This window comes from Phalacrocorax aristotelis, chromosome 7 (genome assembly GCF_949628215.1).
Source record: "Phalacrocorax aristotelis chromosome 7, bGulAri2.1, whole genome shotgun sequence".
Lineage (NCBI taxonomy): Eukaryota > Metazoa > Chordata > Aves > Suliformes > Phalacrocoracidae > Phalacrocorax > Phalacrocorax aristotelis.
Genome location: NC_134282.1, coordinates 10,082,295 through 10,094,162, shown reverse-complemented (window position 1 = coordinate 10,094,162; position 11,868 = coordinate 10,082,295). Strand labels below are relative to the sequence as shown.

The 11,868-nt window shown below is 43.5% G+C and overlaps 1 long non-coding RNA gene across 1 annotated transcript; it reads left to right on the top strand.

Annotated features, from left to right (window-relative positions):
• Positions 1-4,207: 4,207 nt before the first annotated feature.
• On the top strand, positions 4,208-10,645 carry LOC142059494 (uncharacterized). The gene is made up of 3 exons (XR_012661382.1): positions 4,208-4,486; positions 8,488-8,673; positions 9,848-10,645. It is a non-coding gene; the product is annotated as an uncharacterized LOC142059494 (long non-coding RNA).
• The last annotated feature ends 1,223 nt before the right edge of the window (positions 10,646-11,868 follow it).

Genomic DNA, 11,868 nt, shown 5'->3' with positions numbered 1-11,868 from the left:
ACAGGGTAGGCCTTAACATACTAACGTAATATTTTCTACCACCTCCTGTTATAAACATATATCATCATGTAAGGTATATGAAAATATATAAATATATATAAATAAAACCATATTGTATATTATATACTATTTTATAATCTCTATTTTAAATATATTTTATTTAAATTGACTTCATGCCCTTGCAGTTGTTTTCCCTTGACGATCTTTTGTAGTGTTCCTCTTGTAGTCTTTTTCTCTTCTACTCCTGTCCCTATGTGTTCCTCTAGGCCCTAGCTGCTCTCTTCCACCCACGACTCCCAGGAGGCTCTTGAGAACCTGCTCCTGTTGAGTCCCCTGATGCATCGGCAGGACTTGACCCTGCTCCAGACACCCCAGACCAGTGTGCAGTAGAAGTTCACAAAGCCTTTGCTCAGCATCCCTTTGCACCCAGCAGTGACACCTGCTAGTGAGCATGCCGGTGGGGCTCCCCTCCACAGATATGGAGATGCAGCCAATGGGATCATGACCCAGGAACTCCACCCTGAGGAACCTCTTACCTTTTTCTGTAATGAAGAGAAGTTAAAATACAGTATATGTTATTTGTTGAACCCTAAAGTTTGAGGTGGTGTTACCATCAGCGTATGAGACTGCACAATGTAAGGCTTAGAAAGGAGCTTCATTAAGAGCAAAACCCAACAGCAGTAAAGCTGGTGGTGAAAGCAGCAACTATTTCCATAATTAAAATCTCTACCTTTATAGGTTTCTGAATTAGCTGGAAAAAAATATTGCCCCAGGCTCAAGCTTGCCATTCACATGTAGCTTTCCTTTTATTTCTGTAGACTAAGTTTTGCATGTGCTTTAACAGCAGTAATTCCAATTATTTATTTTAAATTATCATCTAATTCAGGTGTAGAGAACTAGGTTTTGAAAATAGCATGACATTTAAGACAAATGTGGCGCACATGGGCAGCGTTCATACTCAGAGTAAAATGTGTTAAACCTTATCTGGCTTATAACTCAAAATTTAGAGTGCCAGAATATCTGTTGGCATAATGTAGTAGGTTTTAGTACCTTTGAAGTGGCAATATAGAGTATAAGGTTAAAAAAAGATGCTGTTTCACAGTCCCTGACTGAGGATGCAAAAAAGAGCTGTGATCAGGTTGCAGAGAACTGGGAAACTCTCTAAGTAAATAATTGCTTGATGGTCATTATATTCAATATTGTGTGTAAACTTTTACACTTGTAGAGCTGAAAACATCAACTAATGGGTCTACTTTTGATTATTATAGTAAATCACTCAGAAACTTGCAGTAAAATCTCCTTACACATGGAGCCATCCCAGCAGAAGATACCACCCTAGTGTATTGTGGGACATAGAAAGTTGGCTAAAAGGAAACCTCTGGTTTAATAAACACCTTGGATGACATAAAAGGTCCCTGCCTTCTCTCACACCCCAGGAGGGACCAGAGGTCCATCCCAGGGCCACTGAGCTCTGCGCTGCCCTTACGCTGCTCTGAAGTTGCGTTGCTCTACACTGCATTGTGTGCAGGAGATGGTGAAACTCTGTGGCGGTGGGAAGTGAAGGCAGGAGCCACAGCGCTGGTGAAAAGGGTTCTAACCAAAACCAACGTCAAATTTCTTGTAATAACACAGCAAATGAAATTTGTGATGAGACCAGTGCAGGTCTGAATTTGCATTGAATGAATTGTGGTTCTAACCTAAAAGCAATAGTTGTTTTGGGCTGCTGCTTCAAATTTTCCTTATGTGGTTACTATACCATCAATCAACATCGCTGATCTGTTAGATATCGCCTTTGGTTTCTTCTCTGACGGATTTTTTTTTTTAAACAATGAATATTAGCATGAAATGGCACTATATCCTATTTATAAGATTGTTACTTAGTCATCTCATGTATGATTAATAGTGATTTGCTGAGATATTCTCAGAGGTATTTAATAGGATTCCACGTTGCAAAGCATGTGGCTGCTAAGTGTTAGGAAGCTATTAGAGGTTTTTTAGAGGAGTTTAGAATTTTTTGGTACAAAATTATGCACTGTATGCATTTCAGCAGAAAATACTGCTGAAATAAGCATACTGGTATTAAATTTAGTATGAAATTGGAAATTTCATACTTTGATATGGTACATTCCTTCCTCTGCTTTTCCAGCAACAGGTTCCTGGTGTATACTTCAGATGTTTGTTCTAATCAAAAAGCTTCTGTAAGGTCTCACTTTCCTCCTCATATGTTTCAGCACATGTAGCAAATGGGAGGTAATGTGCAAAACCGCTATGGAATAGAGGTGGTTTACAAGTAAAAATAGTCAGAAATGTCCTGTGTAATTCAAAGTATGGAGAGCAAATTTAATCCAAGTCACCAGCCAAGAGCCAGTCTGCTGTAGGCTCTATGGGTGGGGGTACGTGTGTTTCTGTGCCATGCTGCACCACCATCCTCTGCTAATAGGGCAGATGACTCAAAATGTGTGAATCCTTCAAATGCGCCTTTTCCATTCTTGTAATGGCAGCTGATGCAAGCTAGCTTTAAAAAGAATTTGGACTTTCTCTTTTTTCTTTTAAGCTAACAAACAACCCCCTGCATCTTATTTCCTCTAATCAGCTAATGGAAAGTTTCAAACTGAGATTTCTTTAAATGATGAACTTTGGGCTGCTCACTTCTAATCTTTTTCTATTGAATAGCTCATGGCACTTTACGAGTTTACCATTCTTCTAACCAAATAAAGCTATCAGGAAGCCTGATTGTTTTTTACTGGCAGGTTTACTAGAGGAAATCCTCCTTCTGAAGGAGCACAATAGGCTGGTGATTTCTCCAGGGTGAGTAGCTGCCAGTAAAAATAAACATTATCCTGTTATAGTACATTTCTACAAAGGCCTGAACTTAAAAGCTTATGTATGAGGTTCAATTGCAATAATTTTATATCTAATAATATATTTTTGAGAGGAGATAAAGTACTTTATCATCCTAATTTTTTTATGGTGTGTGGAGAAATTCTGGTTTCTGTTGTGCATTTCAGAACCGGTGTAACTGCAGGGAATGATTTAGGTATTGACTACCCTAAGCAATGCTGTTTTGCCTGAGGTTTGTGTATATAGTTCTGTCACAGGGAAATAACCTTTTCCTGATATGAGACAGCAGTTTATTTTCAGTACCTAGTTGGTTTTCAAGTTGTTTTTTCTTATCTTCTTTTAATTAACTTTTGTGCGTTTTAGGGAGGTCATTATGAAATTACTAATTCAGTCGCCCCGAGGCAGGTTTCAATATATCTTCAAGAACTTGGTTTTGCTTATTTCATGGCACTCTTCTCTTTGGGGCCAACAACATTTCTCTGCTTGACCTCTGCACCTGGGGGCTAGGCCTGGAATAAAGCCTTCCATTAAGCCCAGCCCAGGCAGACTAGCATTGCCCTGGCTCAACCGTACATGCTACAGAAGAGCCTTCAGCTGTGGAAACTGTGACACAGGAGCCGCCCTCATGCCCTGGGCGGATGCCCTCAGTGGAGCAGTGCCCATGCCAGTGGTGGAGGCATCTTCATCCTGCAGCTCTGGAAGGCGTGTCCATGTGAAGCTCCACCTTGGCTTTTGACCAAACAAAACCTGGAAGCACTGTCTGCCGTCTCACAGGGGGAGAAAGTGCTGCAGCATGAAAAGTGCAACTTTGTGCTGTAATAGGTTGAAGGTGCATCATAGGAAATGTGGATAACCTTATATATGATGCTGTTGAGTGCTTAAATAGGTAAGGAGTTATGCTGTGAGGTCAAAATAGGGATCTTTTCTCAGGGACATTTTGCTCATGTAATAGTCACGTTCACTGTTGTGTATGATTTGCATGTTATTCCCAGAGATGTTTTGAGTGCCTTTACTGAAATTTGCATGAAGAAAGCTTGAAAGTGTCTCCAGTTCCATGGGGCTTTTGGACATGAATATAAAGGGAGCAGGAAATAATTCCCTGTGAAAATGGAGCTGAATGGCATGAAAACACCAACTCTTGATCCTGTGATGGCTGTAACATCAGCTTCGCATCAGTTAATATTATCAGTCATATTAACACTCTTGTTTTTGAAGGTGCCTTTTCTTTTTAAGGTCTCATTTGAATGACTGCGGGCAGCTGAGAGAGAGATTGGGGCAGCCTCCCTCCTGGGACAGGTCCTCCAGCAGCGACCATGGCCGCCAGTCGCACGGTGCCATCCTGAAGACCCACAGGCTGGAACCTCCCTGCAGAGGAATTTCATTCCTGGCACAAGCTACCTATTCCTGGCCCAGCTCTGCCAGGAGGGGAGGCAAGATGAGCACTTCTTCAGGGAGTTCTCTTGGAAAACTTTTGCATCATCTGGGCAGGGAAAAACAAAGGTGCTGGGAAGAACTGAAGGACGGTGCCTTTAAAAAATATCAGCAGGCTGTGCTGATGCCTCGTGCTGCTTCTGAGCTCTGTGCTGCCTGATGTGTTTGGAAACCAGACTGCCTCGCTGCCTCCATCAGAAGCCATCTCTGTTTGGTGAGTGCCGCAGCCTGCAAGAGGGCAGCAGATCTTCATGGAAATATTGTGAAAATACATCAGTCTACACCCATTTTGGGATTTAATAAGTACAGACAGAGTCCTTGAGTCCTTAGTGGATGAGTTTGTGCACATCTTGGGTGCTGTGCTGGCAGACCTGGTCCTGGGGTCCAGCAGCTGCCGCTGTAGAGGCAGCGGGTGCTCGGTGCCTCCCGAGTCAGACCCATGCATCACTCCCTCTCTCCCCTATAGCTTGTATATAGCAAAGGGTTCTGGCCAATATGTATGTTTGCTGAGACAAGTGATTTGATGGATCATTGCTCTGAAAATTGGAATGGGATCATGAGAATGATTTTTGGTTTGTGGGGGATTTTTCTTTCCTTTATCAGCCTACTGGACAGGATTTTTTTCTTTATAGTTTTCTTAAAAACGCAGCTGAGCCAGTCACTGGATTCTTTCTTAAGCAAAGTATTTGGCCTGTTTGAAGCCAGAGCTGCAGCTTGGACTGCTGATCCCTGGGGTCTGCTGACCAGGGAACGTCACCGGTAACTTGACGCTGAGCCCTCTGGCTCTGGTGTGGAATGGCTGGAAGGGGAAGACAAGAGACAGGGGCTCTTTCTATGGGAGTTCAGCAGATTTATCCCATTAAAATATCAATGTGATGCAGAGAGGCGCTTCAATCGAATGGGAAACCTGTTTCAGTAGTTTTTAAGGTCTAAAACATAACAGTATGGTGGTAGCGATATTTTTCATAATTTTGCTTTCCTGCATGTGGCGACGTTTGCTGTTTCAATATGATAATACCCCATGAAACATGATCTTCAGGCCATTTGGGAAAACGATGTGCTGGAGTGTTTGTGCTGCAGACGATGTCTGCTCTTGGCAGCTGCCTGGACGAGCGTCCCGCTCTGTCTGAAATAAATCCTGTGGAGAACTGGAGCTGCCTGCCCAGCCCAGAGCATGCAGCAGTGCCCCAGTCAGCGGGGCTGGGGTGACAGCAGACGCTTTTCTTGGTTTTTAAATTGAAATTCTGTGTACTCAAGCCAAGGCTTCAGTGGGTGTAACTTAAATAATGCAGATATATGATTCTTTCAAACAACCAGTGTTGTCTACCACTATAGAGTATTTTATTAGAGTTTATCTGCTCCACACCTGCAGATCTCATCCCAAACCTTAACTTGACATTTGGGCTGTGAAGACGGCACGCTGCTTTTTCTGTTGTAAATCCTACCTGAGAGGCTGGACACGGGGAGGGCAGAACCCTCTGTTCCACTGCTGCCGGCGCTGCCCCTGTGGAAGTCGAGCCAGGGCAGGATGGGCTCTGTCCCCACGGGAGGTGTGGGACCTGCAGCCCTGGCCAGCACCGCAGGGGTCTGTGGTGATGGCATGACAAGGGCAATGCCGTGAGTGCAGCCGGGAGGCACTCACAGGGATGTCCAACGGGGAGATCCTGCTCCAGGCGTTGGGCTGTCAGCATGGTGCTTCTCACTGCCAGTTTTGCTTCACTTCTTTAAGTGTTACGAGGCATTTTAGATAGCTTAATTTCCATAAAATCCCTTTTGTTTATGATTTTTTGGGTAAGTATTGTGACCCCTGAATGCCTGTCCCAATCCTCACCCTTGCCTTTGCCTAGGACCAGCTGTGCATCTTTCATCTTCCTCTTCATCTTTTGTATGGAGGTGGAGTTGGGTGGATAGATGGTCTCTCCTTTGGTTTAATTTCTGTTATTTCCTAGAATGATTTCAGTAGTATTCTCAAGGAAGCCAGAAATTAATTTTCCAGTTACCATCAGTGGTTAACGTACCCTTTGTTTTCTCCTGGCTGTAATACCTTTGGGCATAGTATTTGGTACCACTTGGCAAGGGAAGAAATAAAATCAGAATTGACCTTGGTACCAAAATAAATAGAGAAGAATTAATGTTTTGTTATAATTACTCTGTTCCTCTGCTTACTGCAAAACATATGAGGTCCCAAGGAGTTTTGTGTGATTTTTGTTGTATTTATGAATGTAGCTTTTCAAGACCTGCTGTGTGTGCAAGGAAGAAAGAATAAGCCTGCATGTTTCTTTGGGGTACTGATGGATGAAAAGCTGGATGTGAGCTGACAATTGCACTCACAGCCCAGAAAGCCAACCATATCCTGGACTGCATCACAAGCAGCATGGCCAGCAAGTCTGAGGGAGGGGATTCTGCCCCTCTACTCTGCTCTGGTGAGACCCCCCCCTGCAGCGCTGCATCCAGCTCTGGAGCCCTCAGCACAGGAAGGACGTGGACCTGTTGGAGCGGGTCTGGAGGAAGCCACAAAAATGATCCGAGGGCCGGAGCACCTCTGCTACGAGGACAGGCTGAGAGAGTTGGGGATGTTCAGCCTGGAGAAGGGAAGGCTGCGGGGAGAACTTATTGTGGCCTTCCAGTACCTGAAGGGGGGCTGTAGGAAGGATGGGGGCTGTCTTTATAGCAAGATCTGTTGTGACAGGACACGGGGTAATGGTCTTAAACTAAAGGAGGGTAGATTTATACTGGATATAAGGAAGGAATTTTTTACAATGAGGGTGTTGAAACACTGGACCAGGTTGCCCAGCGAGGTGGTTGATGCCCCATCCTTAGGAGCATTCAAGGTCGGGCTGGACGGGGCTCTGAGCAACCTAATGTAGTTGAAGATGTCCCTGCTCACTGCAGGGGGGTTGGGCTAGGTGGGCTCTAAAGGTCCCGTCCAACCCAAACCATTCCATGATTCTATGATTATTAAAACAATTTTCAGACTGCTCTAAGTAACACTCAGTATTGCTTTGCACAAGACAAAGATCAAAATAAACAGACTTAAATGCTTCCTCTAAGCTACTTTATTCCTACTTTGAATTCTATCAAAGAGAAATCCAGCATTTTTATGATAGGTGCTGCATATTATGACAGCGGTTCAACCTATTTTATAATGTACCGATGTAATGGAAAATAATAATTCTCTGAAACAGTATGTCTAAGCATGAAGCACTTGAATTTGATTCCATGTGCTGGACTTAGATTTTGTTTTTTATTTTTAAGAAGCTTTCCAATTTATACCTTTAACAGGCAACCTGTAAATCTGTTTTAATGGACTTGCTGTCTGCATGTGCACTTTTTATATATTTTTGTGTCTCTCTGTAATTTGACCTTTCACATCTTTTTCATATCTGTTTCTAAAATGTAAGGTACAAATAATGATGCCCGCATGATTTGGGACTCTCCATCTGCAGAGTGCTCTGTATGTGCTGTTGCTCTGCTATAGGGTACAGTCTGCCATGGACAAGGCAAACCAGCCTGGAACGGTGAAAAGACAACTTGGCTGAAAATGCAGTGTTCAGAAGCCTGACTTCACACATGGGCAAGAAATGTAACATGTTTGTGGCATTCCCCTACTCTTTATCCATATTCATCACTCTTCCTTCAGCTGTCTGAAGGCTATTAATTAAGCAGCAGTGCATTACAGATATTTTTGGAATTAGGAGTGTGACATCTGGTGACCCATGAAAGGAGCATCTCTCCAGAGCTGGCTTTTTATTCCTGATGTGCTGCTTTGTGGCTGTACCACAAGAAAATACAGTAATGTGAAGGTGTGGAGAGTTTTTCTTCAGTAGGGTTTTTCAGTACCCTCATGATCAGAAGTTGAATAGAACAGCATATTTTGGTTTATATGGAGAAAGTTGAAAAAGTGTTGTAAAAATCAGAAAAATATAATTTATTTCAATAAAGTAACAGGAAATGTCTGCATTCAGCAAATCCTGAAGTTTTTACTGTCATGAAAGTGTCTGCTGTGAATTTGAATCTTGCATCAGGCCAGTGTGGTCTGTAGTGGAGGAAGCACAAGGCAGGGCAGACCTTTGGCACAGGCGTGTGACGATGGTGGGGTTCTTGTCATGCTCAGTGCCTGCTTCACCTCTCTTGAGGCAACTCAGACTTAACCTCAGACATGAAAATGAGATGTGATTAATAACGAAATACACTTATTATGTCTTCTCAATGCAGCTATGACAGTATCATAACCAACCCCGTGCCCGGAGAGAGGCATTCACCTGCTAAGATCCTTCATTTAACATAGAGAGACAGGCGACCCAAGAGCAACGGAGCCAGGGGGATGGTGCTTGGGTCTGTTTGCAAATGGCAAAGTTCTTTGCAGTGGGAGAGGTTTAAAGTTTACTCTGGCAACGAGAGGTAAATGAGACTGTGGTCTGTGAATCCTCAGTTTGTCATTACTCATATGTTTAAACTGTGACAGCTCAGTAATATTAAACATGAAATACTTGAGTTACATGTCAAATAGCAAAGGATAACTGTATTGGGGTATAATAGAAAAGTAATTAATTACATTTTAAACAGTTTAAATAAGGTAAATTTCCATTAACATCGTAACTGCAGATTCAATCACAGAAAGTGTATCTTCAGGACTAAAAAAAACTAGCAAAGTAGTTTTTACATTCATACTACAAGTATGCCCTCTACCAGCTGTTTGCCAGGGCTACTGCTCTGCTTTGTTTTTTGGGGTGGTTGTACCAAGGTTTGGTTAGTGCCCAGGCCAGTAGTCAGTGGCACATGGTGTGTCCTTGGTGATAATGGCTTTACTGCTTCCCCTCCAGGATCCCTTGTGTTGCCTTTGGCATGCTTGTTGCTACTCAATCCCCAGCTTCTAGTGTGTGTCGCCCGAGTTGCTGCAGAAACATGGGAACTGGGAGATTAACTCTTTCTGCAGCTACTGAGTGCTGAATATAAAATGCAAAGCTGAGCAGTTTCTTGTGCTTAGGAACAAAGGGTTTGCTTTTCTGTAACCCTGCCATGAATTTTGTTGTTTCATAGAATCATTAAGGTTGGAAAAGACCTCTAGGGTCATCAAGTCCAACCGTCAACCCAACACCACCATGTCTCCTAAACCATGCCCTGTGTTGCCATGTCTATAAGTGTTTTAAATACCTCCAGGGATCCACTTCTTGCAGGATTGGATAAAATCCCAACATAAAAAATATTTTAAACTACTTATGTATGAGCATGACGTTAGCATCCAAAGCATGTAATTTTTTAGTATACTTGTCAGAGTGGGAGAGCAAAAATACGGAAACACAACTCTCAACGTACTTTTGTTCTTTCAGACGCTGTCTGTCAGTGTTCAACCATACAGTGACAGGACTCTGACTGCAGTTTGGAATTTACTGTTTATACCAATTTACTGAAATTTTCATCTTTCAGGTAGTTCTGACCTAATGTGGTGGTTAATAATAGATCTGTAATGAGGACAGGCCGGTTCAATGCACCCCTCTGTTGACACACAGCCTTAGCTCATGTGCTTTGACTTCTCTGAGGTATATATTTTCATTATACCTTTTCTTCTAATTAGTGATCATTCCAAACTGGGAATCCTTCCTGCTCAGCTGATCATTCGCAGTGTGTAAGTGATGGAGAAGCCAGGCACCCGCACTGCTCTCCCTGCCCTTCCAGCACGATGGCTCCTGCTCAGGATTGGGTATGGTGCTCTCATGCAACCAATTTTCGAGTAATGTAGAAGGTACTTTTTCATGCCACTGGTGGACCCACAGCTCAAAAGCTAGATGTTACTTTTCAAAATCCTCCTTCCATCACTGTTCTTTACGTCGCCCGGCTGTATTCAGGCCCCTGCAGCATCGTGTCCGCTGCCTGCTCAGCTCCTGAAGCCACCTGCGGTGTCACCACCTTCTCCCCAGACAGCACCTCTTAAAGGTACTTTCTTAAACATTTACCTATACAATTCTTTAAAGCAAAAGTAATCTAGTTACCTTTAAAAATATGAACTTCATGTTATCACTAAGGCTCCAAGTTTTGGTTCTGGTTTGGAAATTTTTTTCCGTCTTGTCCTATAATAGCCCTCGGAAACAGGTAACAGTTTCTGTCTGGTTTCTCCGGTTGTGTCCTCTGCTGACTTAGCAGAGATGGTGGGTTTTTCAGACTAGCACTGAGAAATGAATGCATAGTATTTCCCACTAACTGACTTATGTTTGAATTGCCCTTCATCTGCTCTTTCTGTCAGTGATTAGTGACAGGAGGCTAGCCTTTATTTTCTTTCATTATATGCCATGCCTAACCCAGCTGAATTCTTCTAAATTACCTTTTTATCAATATTGGCATGGCCTGTGAGGGACAGCATCCTGTATCTCTGCAGTGCCTGCCCGACCAGCCCTGTGCCCCTGACCCACTGTGACAAACAGAGGAGTCCGGCAGCTGAATAACCCTGGGTTGGGGGGCGTCTAGGTCTGTCCTGTGTGCAAAGACAGTCCTATGAAGATCTTGCAGGAATAGGATTAGTATACCGACAGGTTAGTAGTGAATTCATTAGAAGCTTTTTTTTTCCCTGAAATTCCAAAATCTTTCAAAACTGAGTATTCTAAGAGGGCAAATTTGAAGCACCGCTCTGCTCCTCACCCTCAAGCCCTACTGACGGCACTGTTACTGCTCTAGGTGATCACCAGCATCGCTGCAGCTTCTGGGACAGGGCCAGACCAAGACACAAATACGCTCCAGAGTCACACTTAAGATGAGAATTTATTTGCAGCTTGGAAAAGAGTTTTTGAGCTGAGCAAGAAGGCTGACCAATCCAGTGTTCAGGTAATTTTCAAGCATACATCAGCTTCAGACGTGCCTCTCTGGGGCAGGGGGAGAGTCTGACAAACCATCAGTAATGTCTCTCCCTCCAGAGAGGAGGACTTAAACACTTTTGAAATTTGAATTCACAGTTGGAAGAACTACCTCTGCTTTTAATATTATCTAATAATGTGAGGTGGTTGTGAGAATGAGAAAGTCTGAAAGGATTTTTTTCCTTCATTAGGTCAGTTTCTACCTTCATGTCATTTCTGACCTTGGAAACAGATTGGCAAATCCAACTCAGATCCATAATGGCTACTGCTATAGGAAGCAGCTGAGTAACAGCTCACAGATTAGGTAAAATAAGACCTGTGCTAGCAGATGAGTCTAGATTGTGAGCATGCTGTCATATAGAGAGCCCAGGACTGCAGTGCCATCCATGAGGATGGAAGGTCAGGGCTGGAGATGGGCTTTCCATCCCTTTCTACTGCCCCAGGCACTGTCAGCTGGTCTGCACTCATGTGCATCTTGCACTGCTTTGGCATAAGCCTGAGAGATGTCACTTCTCTATTTAGAGCCCTTGGTGCTATGAGGCAGCCGTGACTGCCAGTGCAGCAAAGCTACTGTCTCACCTACTCTCCTGCAGGGATCTCTGCAGAGGTTCGAGATTTTATCACCATTCATATCGTATTGTGTTCAGTTCATGCTGGAGTGAGGTTACTGGGCTGCAGGCAGCCACAGGACACCTGGGAGTAAACAAGGAAGACAGTGCAGGGACACTGCTGGAGATGGCTGAAGTGCTCT